A 14,466-nucleotide genomic window follows, 5' to 3' on the forward strand; every position below is an offset into this window, starting at 1 on the left:
GCGGAGCCGGCGAACGAGCAGCGGGGCAGGGAACGCTGGAGCCCTGGGTCAAGATGGCGGCGAGGAGGCGGCGAATGCGTCCGAGCGGGAGCGACGCCGCAGTCAAGTGCAGGTGCGTGGATCGCGCACCAGTACACCATTAACATTTCTCCACACGCTGTATAAAAGGAGAGAAGGAGGAGAGAACGGGGAAGAAGGAGGAGGAGAACCCGCAGCAGCACCTGAAGAGCGAGAGCGACAGAGAGCAAGCCGAAGACGACGACGACGGGGGCGGCTGAAAGCGACCGAGGAGCGAGCAGTGGAGACGGAGCTGAAAAGCGATCCGACCGCAGACAAGCTTTGATTGAAATAATTATAATCAATGTCCTTCCTTGGTGGTCCTGGGAACCCGCACGATAGCAAGCGACTGTCACATTTGGCGCCCAACATGAAGCCGGGCTCCAGCGTGCCCTGCCCCGCTGCTAGTTCGCCGGCTCTTTGTCTCCATATACTTCTTTGGGGGGGGGACTCGCCGCCTCCCCCCACCTGGTCCGCCAGCACCTGCAGGAGCCGCAACTGTTGGCGGGACTCCTCGAGCTGCAGTAAACGCGCCGACGAGAGCCCAGAGGAGATCGTCCTCCCTCGCCTCCGATGGTCCTTCCGCGTTGGGCGCCAAATGTGACAGTCGCTTGCTGTTGTGCGGGTTCCCAGGAACATTGATTTCGAGCAAGTTTGACTCGCTTTATTTTTCAATCAAAGCTTGTCTGCGGTCAGTCAAGCTTTGATTGGAAAATAAAGCGAGTCAAACCTGCTCGAAAGCAATGTCCTTTCTTGGTGGTCCGGGGAACCCTCACGACAGCAAGCGACTGTCACATTTGGCGCCCAACGTGAAGCCGGGCTCCAGCGTGCCCTGCCCCGCTGCTCGTTCGCCGGCTCTTTCTCTCCACATACTTCTTTGGGGGGGCACGCGTCCCCTTCCCCTACCTGGTCCGCCAGCACCTGCAGGAGCCACAACTGTTGGCGGGACTCCTCGAGCTGCAGTAAACGCGCCGACGAGAGCCCGGAGGAGATCGTCCTCCCTCGCCTCCGATGGTCCTTCCGCGTTGGGAGCCAAATGTGACAGTCGCTTGCTGTCGTGCGGGTTCCCAGGAACATTGATTTCGAGCAAGTTTGACTCGCTTTATTTTTCAATCAAAGCTTGTCTGCGGTCAGACAAGCTTTGATTGGAAAATAAAGCAATCAAACCTGCTCGAAAGCAATGTCCTTCCTTGGTGGTCCTGGGAACCCGCACGACAGCAAGCGACTGTCACATTTGGCGCCCAACGTGAAGCCGGGCTCCAGCGTGCCCTGCCCCGCTGCTCGTTCGCCGGCTCTTTCTCTCCACATACTTCTTTGGGGGGGCACGCGCCGCCTCCCCCCCCCACCTGGTCCGCCAGCACCTGCAGGAGCCGCAACTGTTGGCGGGACTCCTCGAACTGCAGTAAACGCGCCGACGAGAGCCCGGAGGAGATCGTCCTCCCTCGCCTCCGATGGTCCTTCCGCGTTGGGCGCCAAATGTGACAGTCGCTTGCTGTCGTGAGGGTTCCCAGGACCACCAAGGAAGGACATTGCTTTCGAGCAGGTTTGACTCGCTTTATTTTTCAATCAAAGCTTGTCTGCGGTCGGGTCGCTTTTCAGCTCCTCCAATGCTCGCTCCTCGGTCGCTTTCCGCCGCCCCCGTCGTCGTCATCTCCGGCTCGCTGTCGTTCTCCCTCTTCAGGTACTGCTGCGGGTTCTCCTCCTCCTTCTTCCCCGTTCTCTCCTCTTTCTCCCCTTTTACACAGCGTGAGGAGAAATCTTAATGGTGTACCGGCGCACCTGCACTTGACTGCGGCGTCGCTCCTCTCCGCTCGGACGCATTCTCCGCCTCCTCGCCGCCATTCCCTTCCGCACTCTTCCGACCGGGTGTTGATTTCTGAATGTCCAAGTGCTTCTGCTCTTCAAACATGTAACAGCTTTGACGGTATTGCATCACAATCAGCTCCAAATAATTCACCAAATGTAAATAAGAGCCGAGTATAGAGTTTTATCTAGAATATATAAAACATGGAATATCAGTTGAAGAAATGTATATTTTCTTAAAGCGTTGGAAAAATGCTGTTTTTTTTTTTAAATTGTGGTATTTTGGGTGTGGCACTAATAATAGAACCCCCTCGATCTTTGCTCTTATACCCGCGTGATAGCGAATGTTCCCAGGGAGCCTGGGTTGCAACGAGAAACACTGTGGTCTTTAAACAGCAATATCGTTATTGTACACGTCTTTTTTTTTTATTTGAGTATTTCCAAAATCTTCACCTGGGCGACATTGGTGCTAGGCTCACACCACCGCTGTCACCATCAAACTGTATTTTTCTGCGTTTAAGAGAGCTCTATATTTAACTTCCAGGGAATAAGCGGTAGAAAATGGATGGATGGATGGTTAGAAGTGCTTTGTTTCTTGCAGGAAACGATCGTGTAGCTATTTCGAGGAATAACGCGCCTTGTGTGTCCGGGCGTCATTCACCAATTTTTCACCCGAAAGTGGGAAAAATTAAAAAAAACGGCACGTCTTTGAGTTTAGTTATCCAGTGAACGCTGCAGGAATGATGAAATTGTTGCAATAATGGGAAGAATGAGTTTTAAACCGAGGCCACGCTGAGAGAAAACATGAAAAAAAAGTGCGTATTATGAGGAAAAACTGAAAGTGTAACACTCCTGAACATGTCAAACAATGTGATTTACAAACCCCTAAAATGGTAAATAAAAACAAAATACAATTATTTTCTACCTATATTCAATTAAACGGACTGCAAAGACAAGATACTTAACGTTAGCTCATTTGGAATTTGATGCCTGCAAAGGGTTTCCAAAAAAAGCTGGCACAAGTGGCAAAAAAGACCGAGAAAGTTGAGGCGTGCTCGTCAAACACTTATGTGGGAAAATCCCACCTGTGAACAGGCTAATTGGGAACAGGTGGGCGCCGTGATTGGTAGCTTCCGTGAAATGCTCGGTCGTTCACAAACAAGGACGGGGGCGAGGTGTCTTTAATAGTTTAAGGACACCATTTCTCAACCAGGAATATAGGGACGCCACCATCTAAGGTCTGCAATATCATCAAAAGGTTAAAAAAATGTGGAGAAATCACTGCACGTAACATTGAATGCCCGTGACCTTGTATCCCTGAGGCGGTACTGCATCAATTAGGGACATGGGTGTGTAAAGGATATCACCACACGGGCTCAGGAACACCTCAAACAACCGCTGTCAGTAAACTACAGTTGGTCGCTACATCTGTAAGCGCAAGTTAAAACTCTATTATATGCAAAAAGAAAGCCGTGTATCAACAACACCCGGAACCGCCGCCGGCTTCGCTGGGCCCGAGCTCATTTAAGATGGACTGATGCAAAGTGGAAAAAGTGTTCTGTGGTCTGACGAGTCCACATTTCAAATTGTTTTTTTGGAAACCGTTATTATTTTTTTGCAATTTTAGCTCATTTGGAATTTGATGCCTGCAAGGGGTTTAAAAAAAGCTGGCACAAGTGGCAAAAAAAAAAAAAAACGCTTATGTGGAAAATCCCACATGTGAACAGGCTAATTGGGAACAGGTGGGCGCAGTGATTGGTAGCTTCCGTGAAATGCTCGGTCGTTCACAAACAAGGACGGGGGCGAGGTGTCCTTAATAGTTTAAGGACAACATTTCTCAACCAGGAATATAGGGACGCCACCATCTAAGGTCTGCAATATCATCAAAAGGTTCAGAGAATGTGGAGAAATCACTGCACGTAACATTGAATGCCCGTGACCTTGGATCCCTGAGGGGGTACTGCATCTATTAGCGACATGGGTGTGTAAAGGATATCACCACACGGGCTCAGGAACACCTCAAACAACCGCTGTCGGTAAACTACAGTTGGTCGCTACATCTGTAAGTGCAAGTTAAAACTCTATTACATGCAAAAGGAAAGCCGTGTATCAACAACACCCGGAACCGCCGCTGGCTTCGCTGGGCCCGAGCTCATTTAAGATGGACTGACGAGTCCACATTTGAAATTGTTTTTTGGAAACTGGACACATTTCTCAACCAGGAATATAGGGACGCCACCATCTAAGGTCTGCACTATCATCAAAAGGTTAACAAAAATGTGGAGAAATCACTGCACGTAACATTAAATGCCCGTGACCTTGGATCCCTGAGGCGGTACTGCATCAATTAGCGACATGGGTGTGTAAAGGATATCACCACACGGGCTCAGGAACACCTCAAACAACCGCTGTCTGTAAACTACAGTGGGTCGCTACATCTGTAAGTGCAAGTTAAAACTCTATTATATGCAAAAGGAAGGCCATATATCAACAACACCCGTATATCAACAACACCCGGAACCGCCGCTGGCTTCGCTGGGCCCGAGCTCATTTAAGATGGACTGACGAGTCCACATTTGAAATTGTTTTTTGGAAACTGGCCGTTGTGTCCTCTGGAACAGAGAGGAAAAGAAGCATCCGGATTGTTCTAGGCGCAAAGTGTAAAAGCCAGCATCTGTGATGGTATGGGGGTGTATTAGTGCCCAAAGCATAAGTAACTTACACATCTGTGAGGGCACCATTAATGCTGAAAGGTACATACAGGTTTTGGAGCAACATATGTTGTTATCATGGACGCCCCTGCTTATTTCAGCAAGACGATGCCAAGCCACACGTTACAACAGCGCGGCTTTATAGTAAAAGAGTGCGGGTACTAGACTGGCCTGCCTGTAGTCCAGATTGAAACGGAGACCTTGGACTGTTGAACAACTTAAGCAAGAATGGGGAAGAATTCAATCTGAAAAGCTTCAAAAATTAGTCTCCTCAGTTCCCAAAACGTTTACTGAGTGTTGTTAAAAGGAAAGGCCATGTAACACAGTGGTAAAAATGCACATGTGACAACTTTTTTTTGCCATTAAATTATAAGTTAATGATTATTTGCAACAACAAAAAAATAAGTTCCTTAGTTGGAACATTAAATATCTTGTCTTTGCAGTCTATTCAATTAATTATAGGTAGAAAATAATAGCAAATCATTGTATTCTGTTTTTGTGACAACTTTACTAGTTTTGGGGTTTGTATAATGTTGGAGTATTTGTCCAAGAACTGTCAATCATTTTCCTGCAAGGGTGACCTGGGGACTTATTTTGATTATTATAAAAATAGGGCGAAAAAAAAGAAAAAGAGGCCACAATTCAAGTACAAATATGCAAATTGCATTCTCTACTTATGTGGACTTTTGTGAAAGCAATAAACTAGATTATGGAGTATTCACAGTACCAAAGTTCACTTTGTACGCTATGCAGTGGACATCATCAGCTAAAGGTTTGATACCAAAATGGAAAAAAAAAGTTGTATGATTGATGTGAAAGTTGGAATGAGGTCAAACATCCAAGTGTGAGTCGCGTACCTGGTCCCCGGTACCTGGTACCTCCGTGTTCTCTTTTGTACTGCAAGTTCTTTGTAACACGTCCACATTTTACTTTCATATTTTATATTTTCATACGACATATGTACAGCTTCTTTTTTTTTTTTTTTTTTTTTAAATGTGCGGCATCTTTAACCTTTTTCTTTTTCGCTGCATGAAAGGCGTAACGAGTCACAAAGTATTTGCATAAACTTGCATTTGGTACTACGGTATATAGTCCATCCAATAAACTGTTATATTTCATATAATGTATATTTTATTTTACCAGGAGAGAAAAATAAATCAATAAATAAAAATATTCTACATATTTAAAGCAGATTATGGTATTTTTTAGATTGTGGAAAAAGGGAACTGACTGTAAAAAGGCACAACAGATCAATAAATAGTTACAGGTGTGTGCTGTTGTACAGGTGTTACAGGTTCTTCGTAAATAAAGCAATTTGCATGAAATTTCTTGACTTGTGAGTTCATCCTTTCATCAAAAAGTGGGTCAAGCTTTGCTCCACTAGATGGTGCTGTTTTTTTTTATTTTTATCATTTAATTTTCCACGGCAGGAAGTCCTGAAGTAGGAGGGTTTTACGAACCTGTCAGTCAGAGTTCAGGGTAAAGCTCACAGGTGCAGGTTTCATGGGATTAACAGTTTGTTTTACAAGGTAGAAGTTAGCATTTAGCACAGTAATGTTCGACTTTTCTTCACACAGGACATTCTCTTCAGGTATGTAATATTCACTTACCCGCGCTAATGTGGATTCCGAGGTATAAACAAACTTAAAAACACACTTTATACTCTATATTCCAACAGGACACATTCGGCAGCCATTTTGGACGTTCGGTATTTTAATAAACTATTAATACTACCTTTCTTAGACAATATTCCTCCAAAAACTTGTTTTCAAGACATATAAAAGTCGTCTTTTATGTGGTCTTTTTTGTTTGTGGTAGTTTATCATGATATCATTTTTACTACTTCACAGTGCAGTTCACACTTAATACGCTAGAGGGCAGCAGAGCACTTTGAATGAGATTATTTGCCTTTAAAAACAAAATAAAGTGATAATATTACATATTGTTCGCTGCTTTTTTGTAATTTGCCTACATTAACTGCTGTAAAAGCAATATTTTTTATTTATTCATTTTAGTACTTAATATGTTGTTTTTAAACATAGATATATATTTTATTTTATTTTTCATCTCATAATTTCGTTTTTTTTATCTAATAAATTCGACTATGATAATTTCAATTTTTTGTCTAATAATTTTGGATTTTATATTATCTTTTTGGTTTTTTTTATCTCATAATTTCAATTAAAAAAAAATCCCACAGTGATGACATGACGTACAAACTAGGTATTTTTCAAACTATTAATGTTACCTTTCTCAAAAAATATTCGTCCAATAACGTGTTTTGAAAGAAAATAAACCTTATTTTATGTTGTAATTTTGTTGTATGTTGTTTTTAAACATAGGTATATATTTTCTTTTCTTTTCTTTTATGACATTCACTGTAATTATGGCTTTTTCATCTCATAATCTCGTTTTTTTTAATCTAATAAATTCGACTCCGATAATTTCAAGTTTTTGTCTAATTTTGAATTTTATCTTATAATTTAGTTTTTTTATCCCATAATTTCAATTAAAAAAAAAAATCTCAGAATGATAACATCTCGTACAAAGGAAATATTTTTCAAACTATTAATGTTACCTTTCTCAAAAAATATTCGTACAAAAACATGTCTTGAAGAAAAAGAAACCTTATTTTATGTTGTAATTTTGTTGTAGTTTATCATAAGATTTTTACTACGATATATGAATAACACTTCAAGGTGCAGTTCACACTTAATCCGCTAGAGGGTAGCAGAGCACTTGGAATGAGATTCCTTGCCTTAAAACAAAATAAAGTGATAATATTACATATTGTTCGCTGCTTTATTGTAATTTGCTTACAGTAACTGATGTACAAACAATATTTTTGTTATTTATTCATTTTAGTACTTACTCAATATGTTGTTTTTAAACATAGGTACATATTTTATTTTATGACATTCACTGTAATTATGGCTTTTTCATCTCATAATTTAGTTTTTTTTTCATGTAATAAATTCTACCCCGATAATTTCAACTTTTTGTCTAATAATTTTGGATTTTATTTTATAAATTTGTTTTTTTATCTCATAATTTCAATTAAAAAAAAAATCTCACAGTGATGACATGACGTACAAAGTAGGTATTTTTCAAACTATTAATGTTACCTTTCTCAAAAAATATTCGTCCAAAAACGTGTTTTGAAGGAAAATAAACCTTATTTTATGTTGTAATTTTGTTGTAGTTTATCATAAGATTTTTACTACGATATATGAATAACACTTCAAGGTGCAGTTCACACTTAATCCGCTAGAGGGCAGCAGAGCACTTTAAAAGAGATTTCTTGCCTTAAAACAAAATAAAGTGATAACATTACATATTGTTCGCTGCTTTATTGTAATTTGCTTACAGTAACTGATGTACAAGCAATATTTTTGTTATTTATTCATTTTAGTACTTACTCTGTTGTTTTTAAACATAGGTAATTATTTTATTTTATTTTATTTTATGACATTCACTGTAATTCTGGCTTTTTCATCTCATAATTTCGTTTTTTTAACCAATAAATTCCACTCCGATAATTTCAATTTTTTGTCTAATAATTTTGGATTTTATCTTATATATATATATATTTTTTTTTAATCTCATAATTTCAATTAAAAAAAAACTAAAATCTCACAGTGATGACATGACGTACAAAGTAGGTATTTTTCAAACTATTAATGTTACCTTTCTCAAAAAATATTCGTACAAAAATGTGTCTTGAAGAAAAATGAACCATCTTTTATGTGCTATTTTTTTTTGTAGTTTATGATAATAAATTTTTTACTACGATATATGAATAACACTTCAGGGTGCAGTTCACACTTAGTCCGCTAGATAGCAGCAGAGCACTTTGAATGAGATTCCTTGCCTTAAAACAAAATAAAGTGATAATATTACATATTGTTTGCTGCTTTATTGTAATTTATTTACAGTAACTGATGTACAAGAAATATTTTTGTTATTTATTCATTTTAGTACTTAATATGTTGTTTTTAAATATAGGTATAATTTTCATTGTATTTTTATTTTATTTTATGATATTCACTGTAATTATGGCTTTTTCATCTCATAATCTCGATTTTTTTTTTCAATCTAAAAAATTCGACTCCGACAATTTCAACTTTTTGTCTAATAATTTGGGATTTTATCTTACGATTTTTTTTTGTATCTCATAATTTCATTTTTTTTTTAAATTAACAGTGATGACATGACGTACAAAGGAGGTATTTTTCAAACCAATAATGTTACCTTTCTTAAAAAATATTCGTCCAAAAACGTGTCTTCAAGAAAAATAGACCATCTTTTATGTGGTATTTTTTGTTGTAGTTCATATTATGAAAATCTTATTATGAACCTCATAATACGGTGGATGAAAAACACTTCAAGGTGCAGTTCACACTTAATCCGCTAGATAGGAGCAGAGCACTTTGAATGAGATTCCTTGCCTTAAAACAAAATAAAGTGATAATATTACATATTGTTCGCTGCTTTTATGACATTCACTGTAAGTGAAGCTTTTTATCTCATAGTCAATATTTTTTTTAATCCAATACATTTCATTCCAACCATTTAAACATTGTGTCTTATGTATTTTTTCATTTTATCGTTTATTTATTTTTTTATTTCATAATTTCGATTTTTTTTTCAACTTCACAATGATGACTTACGAAGGAGGTATTTTTCAAACTATTAGTGTTAAATTTCTTAAAAAATATTCTTCCAAAAACGTGTTTTCAAGAAAAATAAACCATCTTTTATGTGGTGTTTTTTTGTTGTAGTGTTTTTAAACATCATAGGATTTTTACTATAGTATATGAACTTCAAGGTGCAGTTCACATTTAATCCACTAGATAGCAGCAAAGCACTTTAAATGAGATTCCTCGCCTTAAAACAAAATAATGTGTTAATATTATATTACATATTGTTCCGCACAAGCCTGGATTTATTGTAAATTACTTAAAGTAACTTTTGTACAATCAATATTTTTGTTATTTATTCCTTTTAGTACTTACTTAATATGTTGTTTTTAAACATGGGTGTAATTTATTTTTAAAGTTTTTACGACATTCACTGTAAATAGTGACTTTTTATTTATTAATCCCTTTTTTTTTTCTAAGACTCCGAAAATGGTTACTTTTTATCCAACAATTTTGACTTTTTATTTTATAATTTTGGATTTATTACCTCATATTTTCGATTTTTCTTTTTTTTATCTCACTGTGATGACGTATCAAGGAGGTATTTTTCCGTATGTGTTTACATACTTTGTTTTATTTCTTTATACATTATATAATTTTGAGAAACGATTGCAGTACAGTAACAAATAAAACATTATTAATTTGGAAGAGAATCATTAAGTGCAATCAAACCAAAGCTTCAACGATTTATGGGCCAAGCTTTTTGAAATGTGATACTCTTCCGCCCTCTGGCGGCCATACGAAATAACTACAACACAAACACTACATGGAAGATACTAACTCAGCAGTCATATCGAGGTTCAACCCTCGGATTTCACACAATTATGTGAATGAAAAGATTCCAAAAGTCAAACTCGGACTATCAAACATCAATTTTTTTTACGTATGTCCTTGAAAATAAACTTTTAATAAACCAAACAAGACAAAAATGTCTCACCTGAACCCAACTCAAACCATTGATTGATTGAGACTTTTATCAATAGATTGCACAGTGCAGTGCATATTCCGTACAATCCATCCATCTTCTTCCGTTTATCCGAGGTTGGGTCGCGGGGGCAGCAGCCTAAGCAGGGAAGCCCAGACTTCCCTCTCCCCAGCCACTTCGTCCGGCTCCTCCAGGGGGATCTCGAGGTGTTCCCAGGCCAGCTGGGAGACATAGTCTTCCCAACGTGTCCTGGGTCTTCCCCGTGGCCTCCTACCGGTCAGACATGCCCTAAACACCTCCCTAGGGAGGCGTTCGGGTGGCATCTTGACCAGATGCCCGAACCACCTCATCTGGCTCCTCTCCATGTGGAGGAGCAGCGGCTTTACTTTGAGCTCCTCCCGAATAACAGAGGTTCTCACCCTATCTCTAAGGGAGAGACCCAAACTCATTTCAGCCGCTTGGACGCGTGATCTTGTCCTTTCGGTCATAACCCAAAGCTCATAGGTGAGGATGGGAACGTAGATCGACCGGTAAATTGCGAACTTCGCCTTCTGGCTCAGCTCCTTCTTCACCACAACGGATCGATACAACGTCCGCATTACTGAAGACGCCGCACTGATCCACCTGTCGACCTCACCATCCACTCTTCCCTCACTCATGAACAAGACTCCTAGGTACTAGAACTCCTCCACTTGGGGCAGGGTCTTCTCCCCAACCCGGAGATGGCACTCCACCCTTTTCCAGTCGAGAACCATGGACTCGGACTTGGAGGCGCCGATTTTCATCCCGGTCGCTTCACACTCGGCTGCGAACCGATCCAGTGAGAGCTGAAGATCTCGGCCGGATGAAGCCAACAGGACCACATCATCTGCAAAAAGCAGAGACCCAACCCTGCAGCCACCAAACCGGATTCCCTCAACGCCTTGACTGCGCCTAGAAATTCTGTCCATAAAAGTTATGAACAGAATGGAGTCCAATTGACCACTAAAGGGTAACACCCGAATACGATTTTCAACATGTTTAAGTCGGGGTCCACGTTATTCAATGAATTAATCAACCAAAGAGCCAAGAAGATCCACCCGGACAAGACCCAAACGAAAACAGAGCGCTGACAGCACAAAGACAGCAACTAATCAAACGAGGGTTTTGATTGATTGATTGATTGATTGATGAAGTACTGGCTGTTCAGAGTCGAGACCCAGGATGGACCGCTCGTCGGGACCCAGGATGGACCGCTCGCCTGTGTATCGGTTGGGGACATCTCTACGCTGCTGATCCGCCTCCGCTTGGGATGGTTTCCTGCGGACGGGACTCTCGCTGCTGTCTTGGATCCGCTTTGAACTGAACTCTCGCGGCTGTGTTGGAGCCACTATGGATTGAACTTTCACAGTATCATGTTAGACCCGCTCGACATCCATTGCTTTCGGTCCCCTAGAGGGGTGGGGGTTGCCCACATCTGAGGTCCTCTCCAAGGTTTCTCATAGTCAGCATTGTCACTGGCGTCCCACTGGATGTGAATTCTCCCTGCCCACTGGGTGTGAGTTTTCCTTGCCCTTTTGTGGGTTCTTCCGAGGATGTTGTAGTCGTAATGATTTGTGCAGTCCTTTGAGACATTTGTGATTTGGGGCTATATAAATAAACATTGATTGATTGATTGATTGGGAAGACTAATAATGTCTACACTTCCTCTACTATCAATCAGGGTATCCAATAATTAGAATTCAAGGTTTCAACATGTCTAAAATCCTCCAAAGATCTCATAAAAGGTCTTGAAATACGATCTTGAAAGGTCTTAAGAAGTCTTAAATTTGGCTTATTGAAACCTCCCAAGACCCTGATCATTAAACAAGAACCACTTCTGGGTGTTTTGGTGTTTTTTTTTTCCTCGTGAGGTGACCGAGCATCGACCTTTAACCCCCGCAACAAGCCCCTCCTACCTCGTCACCGGCGTGGTGTTGACCCGGGACTCGGAACCTTTCCCCAGCCCACGTTGTTCCAGAAGGCGACCCGCTGCTTGTCAGCTGTGCCTCGTTCCAAGTCCCAGGCCGCCCTTTGAAGTGGCGCTGGGGTCGGACTCTTCCTTCAAAACATTCGCGGAATTTCAAAACACGGCGTTTTGGAAGTCGATTACGCAGAACCAGGTTAGAACTGTCACTGAAAAGTCCACAGCCGCCCGTTTACATTGTGATCCCTCTGAGGATCGAGATCTGATCCGGATCTCAATGTCGGTTAAATCCATCACATCTAGACGACTACAGTATCAAATAAGAGACGTAGCTGAATATTAGGATCGTCCTGATCCGACACTGATATCGGAAGTCGGTATAAGAATCAGATTATTTCCAACTGCATCCAGAATCTTTTGGGATCGGAATGTCCTTTGTGTGTTTTTTAGGCGAGACGTTACTAAAAGGTAAATGTGGTTTGCTGGATCAGACCTGGGCAATCTGGCCCATTGGATAATCTACAGCACAGGTGTCAAAGTCCAGGCCAGGGGACCAGATCTGGCCCGCAAACACCTGGAAATAATGTGTTCTTGGCTGGGGACCTTTCTGCACTGTTGACCTGTCTCTGCTCGGGATCTTGGGACTATGGACTGGACTCTATTATGTTAGAACCACTATGGACTGGAATCTTACTATTATGTTAGATCCACTATGGACTGGACTCTCATTATTATGTTAGATCCACTATGGATTGGACTCTCACTATTATGTTAGATCCACTATGGACTGGACTCTCACTATTATGTTAGATCCACTATGGACTGAATTTTCACTATTATGTTAGATCCACTATGGACTGGACTCTCATTATTATGTTAGATCCACTATGGACTGAATTTTCACTATTATGTTAGATCCACTATGGACTGGACTCTCACTATTATGATAGATCCACTATGGATTGGACTCTCACTATTATGTTAGATCCACTATGGACTGGACTATCACAATATTATGTTAGATCCACTATGGACTGGACTCTCACACTATTATGTTAGATCCACTATGGACTGGACTCTCACTATTATGTTAGATCCACTATGGACTGGACTCTCACAATATTATGTTAGATCCACTATGGACTGGACTCTCACACTATTATGTTAGATCCACTATGGACTGGACTCTCACTATTATGTTAGATCCACTATGGACTGGACTCTCACAATATTATGTTAGATCCACTATGGACTGGACTCTCACTATTATGTTAGATACACTATGGACTGGATTCTCACTATTATGTTGGATCCACTATGGACTGGACTCTCACTATTATGTTAGATACACTATGGACTGGACTCTCACACTATTATTTTAGATCCACTATGGACTGGACTCTCACACTATTATGTTAGATCCACTATGGACTGGACTCTCACTATTATGTTAGATTTACAATGGACTGGATTCTCACTATTATGTTGGATCCACTATGGACTGGACTCTCACTATTATCTTAGATCTACTATGGACTGAGTTATCACTATTATGTTAGATCCACTATGGACTGGACTCTCACTATTATGTTAGAACCACTATGGACTAGACTCTTACTACTATGTTAGATCCACTATGGACTGGACTCCCACACTATTATGTTGGATCCACTATGGACTGGACTCTCACTATTATCTTGGATCCACTATGGACTGGACTTTCACACTATTATGTTAGACCCACTCGACGTCCATTGCATCCGGTCTCCCCTTGAGGAGGGGGTATCACCCACATCTGCGGTCCTCTCCAAGGTTTCTCATAGTCATTCACATTGACATCCCACTGAGTTGTGAGTTTTTCCTTGCCCTTATGTGGGATCTGAACCGAGGATGTCATTGTGGTTTGTGCAGCCCTTTGAGACACTCGGGATTTAGGGCTATTTAGGTAGACCGGATGCAATGGACGTCGAGTGGGTCAAGCACAATATTGTGAGAGTCCAGTCAATAGTGGATCCAACATTATAGTATGAGAGTCCAGTCCATAGTGGATCTAACATAATAGTGACAGTCCAGTCCATAGTGGATCTAACATAATCGTGAGACTCTAGTCCATAGTGGATCTAACATAATATGTGAGAGTCCAGTCCATAGTGGATCTAACATAATAGTGTGAGAGTCCAGTCCATAGTGGATCTAACATAATAGTGAGAGTCCAATCCATAGTGGATCTAACATAATAATGAGAGTCCAGTCCATAGTGGATCTAACATAATAGTGAAAATTCAGTCCATAGTGGATCTAACATAATAGTGAGAGTCCAGTCCA

At 40.7% G+C, this 14,466-nt stretch overlaps 1 long non-coding RNA gene across 2 annotated transcripts in view; it reads left to right on the forward strand.

Annotated features, from left to right (window-relative positions):
* The first annotated feature begins 6,029 nt into the window (after nucleotides 1-6,029).
* LOC133569874 (uncharacterized) overlaps nucleotides 6,030-14,466 on the forward strand; it is a 60,912-nt gene continuing 52,475 nt past the window's right edge. For both annotated transcript variants that reach the window (XR_009809957.1, XR_009809956.1), the window contains exon 1: nucleotides 6,030-6,162. This is a non-coding gene — a long non-coding RNA (uncharacterized LOC133569874). The remainder of the gene's footprint in view (nucleotides 6,163-14,466) is intronic.

The sequence above is a fragment of the Nerophis ophidion genome, linkage group LG15, assembly GCF_033978795.1.
Source record: "Nerophis ophidion isolate RoL-2023_Sa linkage group LG15, RoL_Noph_v1.0, whole genome shotgun sequence".
Classification (NCBI taxonomy): Eukaryota; Metazoa; Chordata; class Actinopteri; order Syngnathiformes; family Syngnathidae; genus Nerophis; species Nerophis ophidion.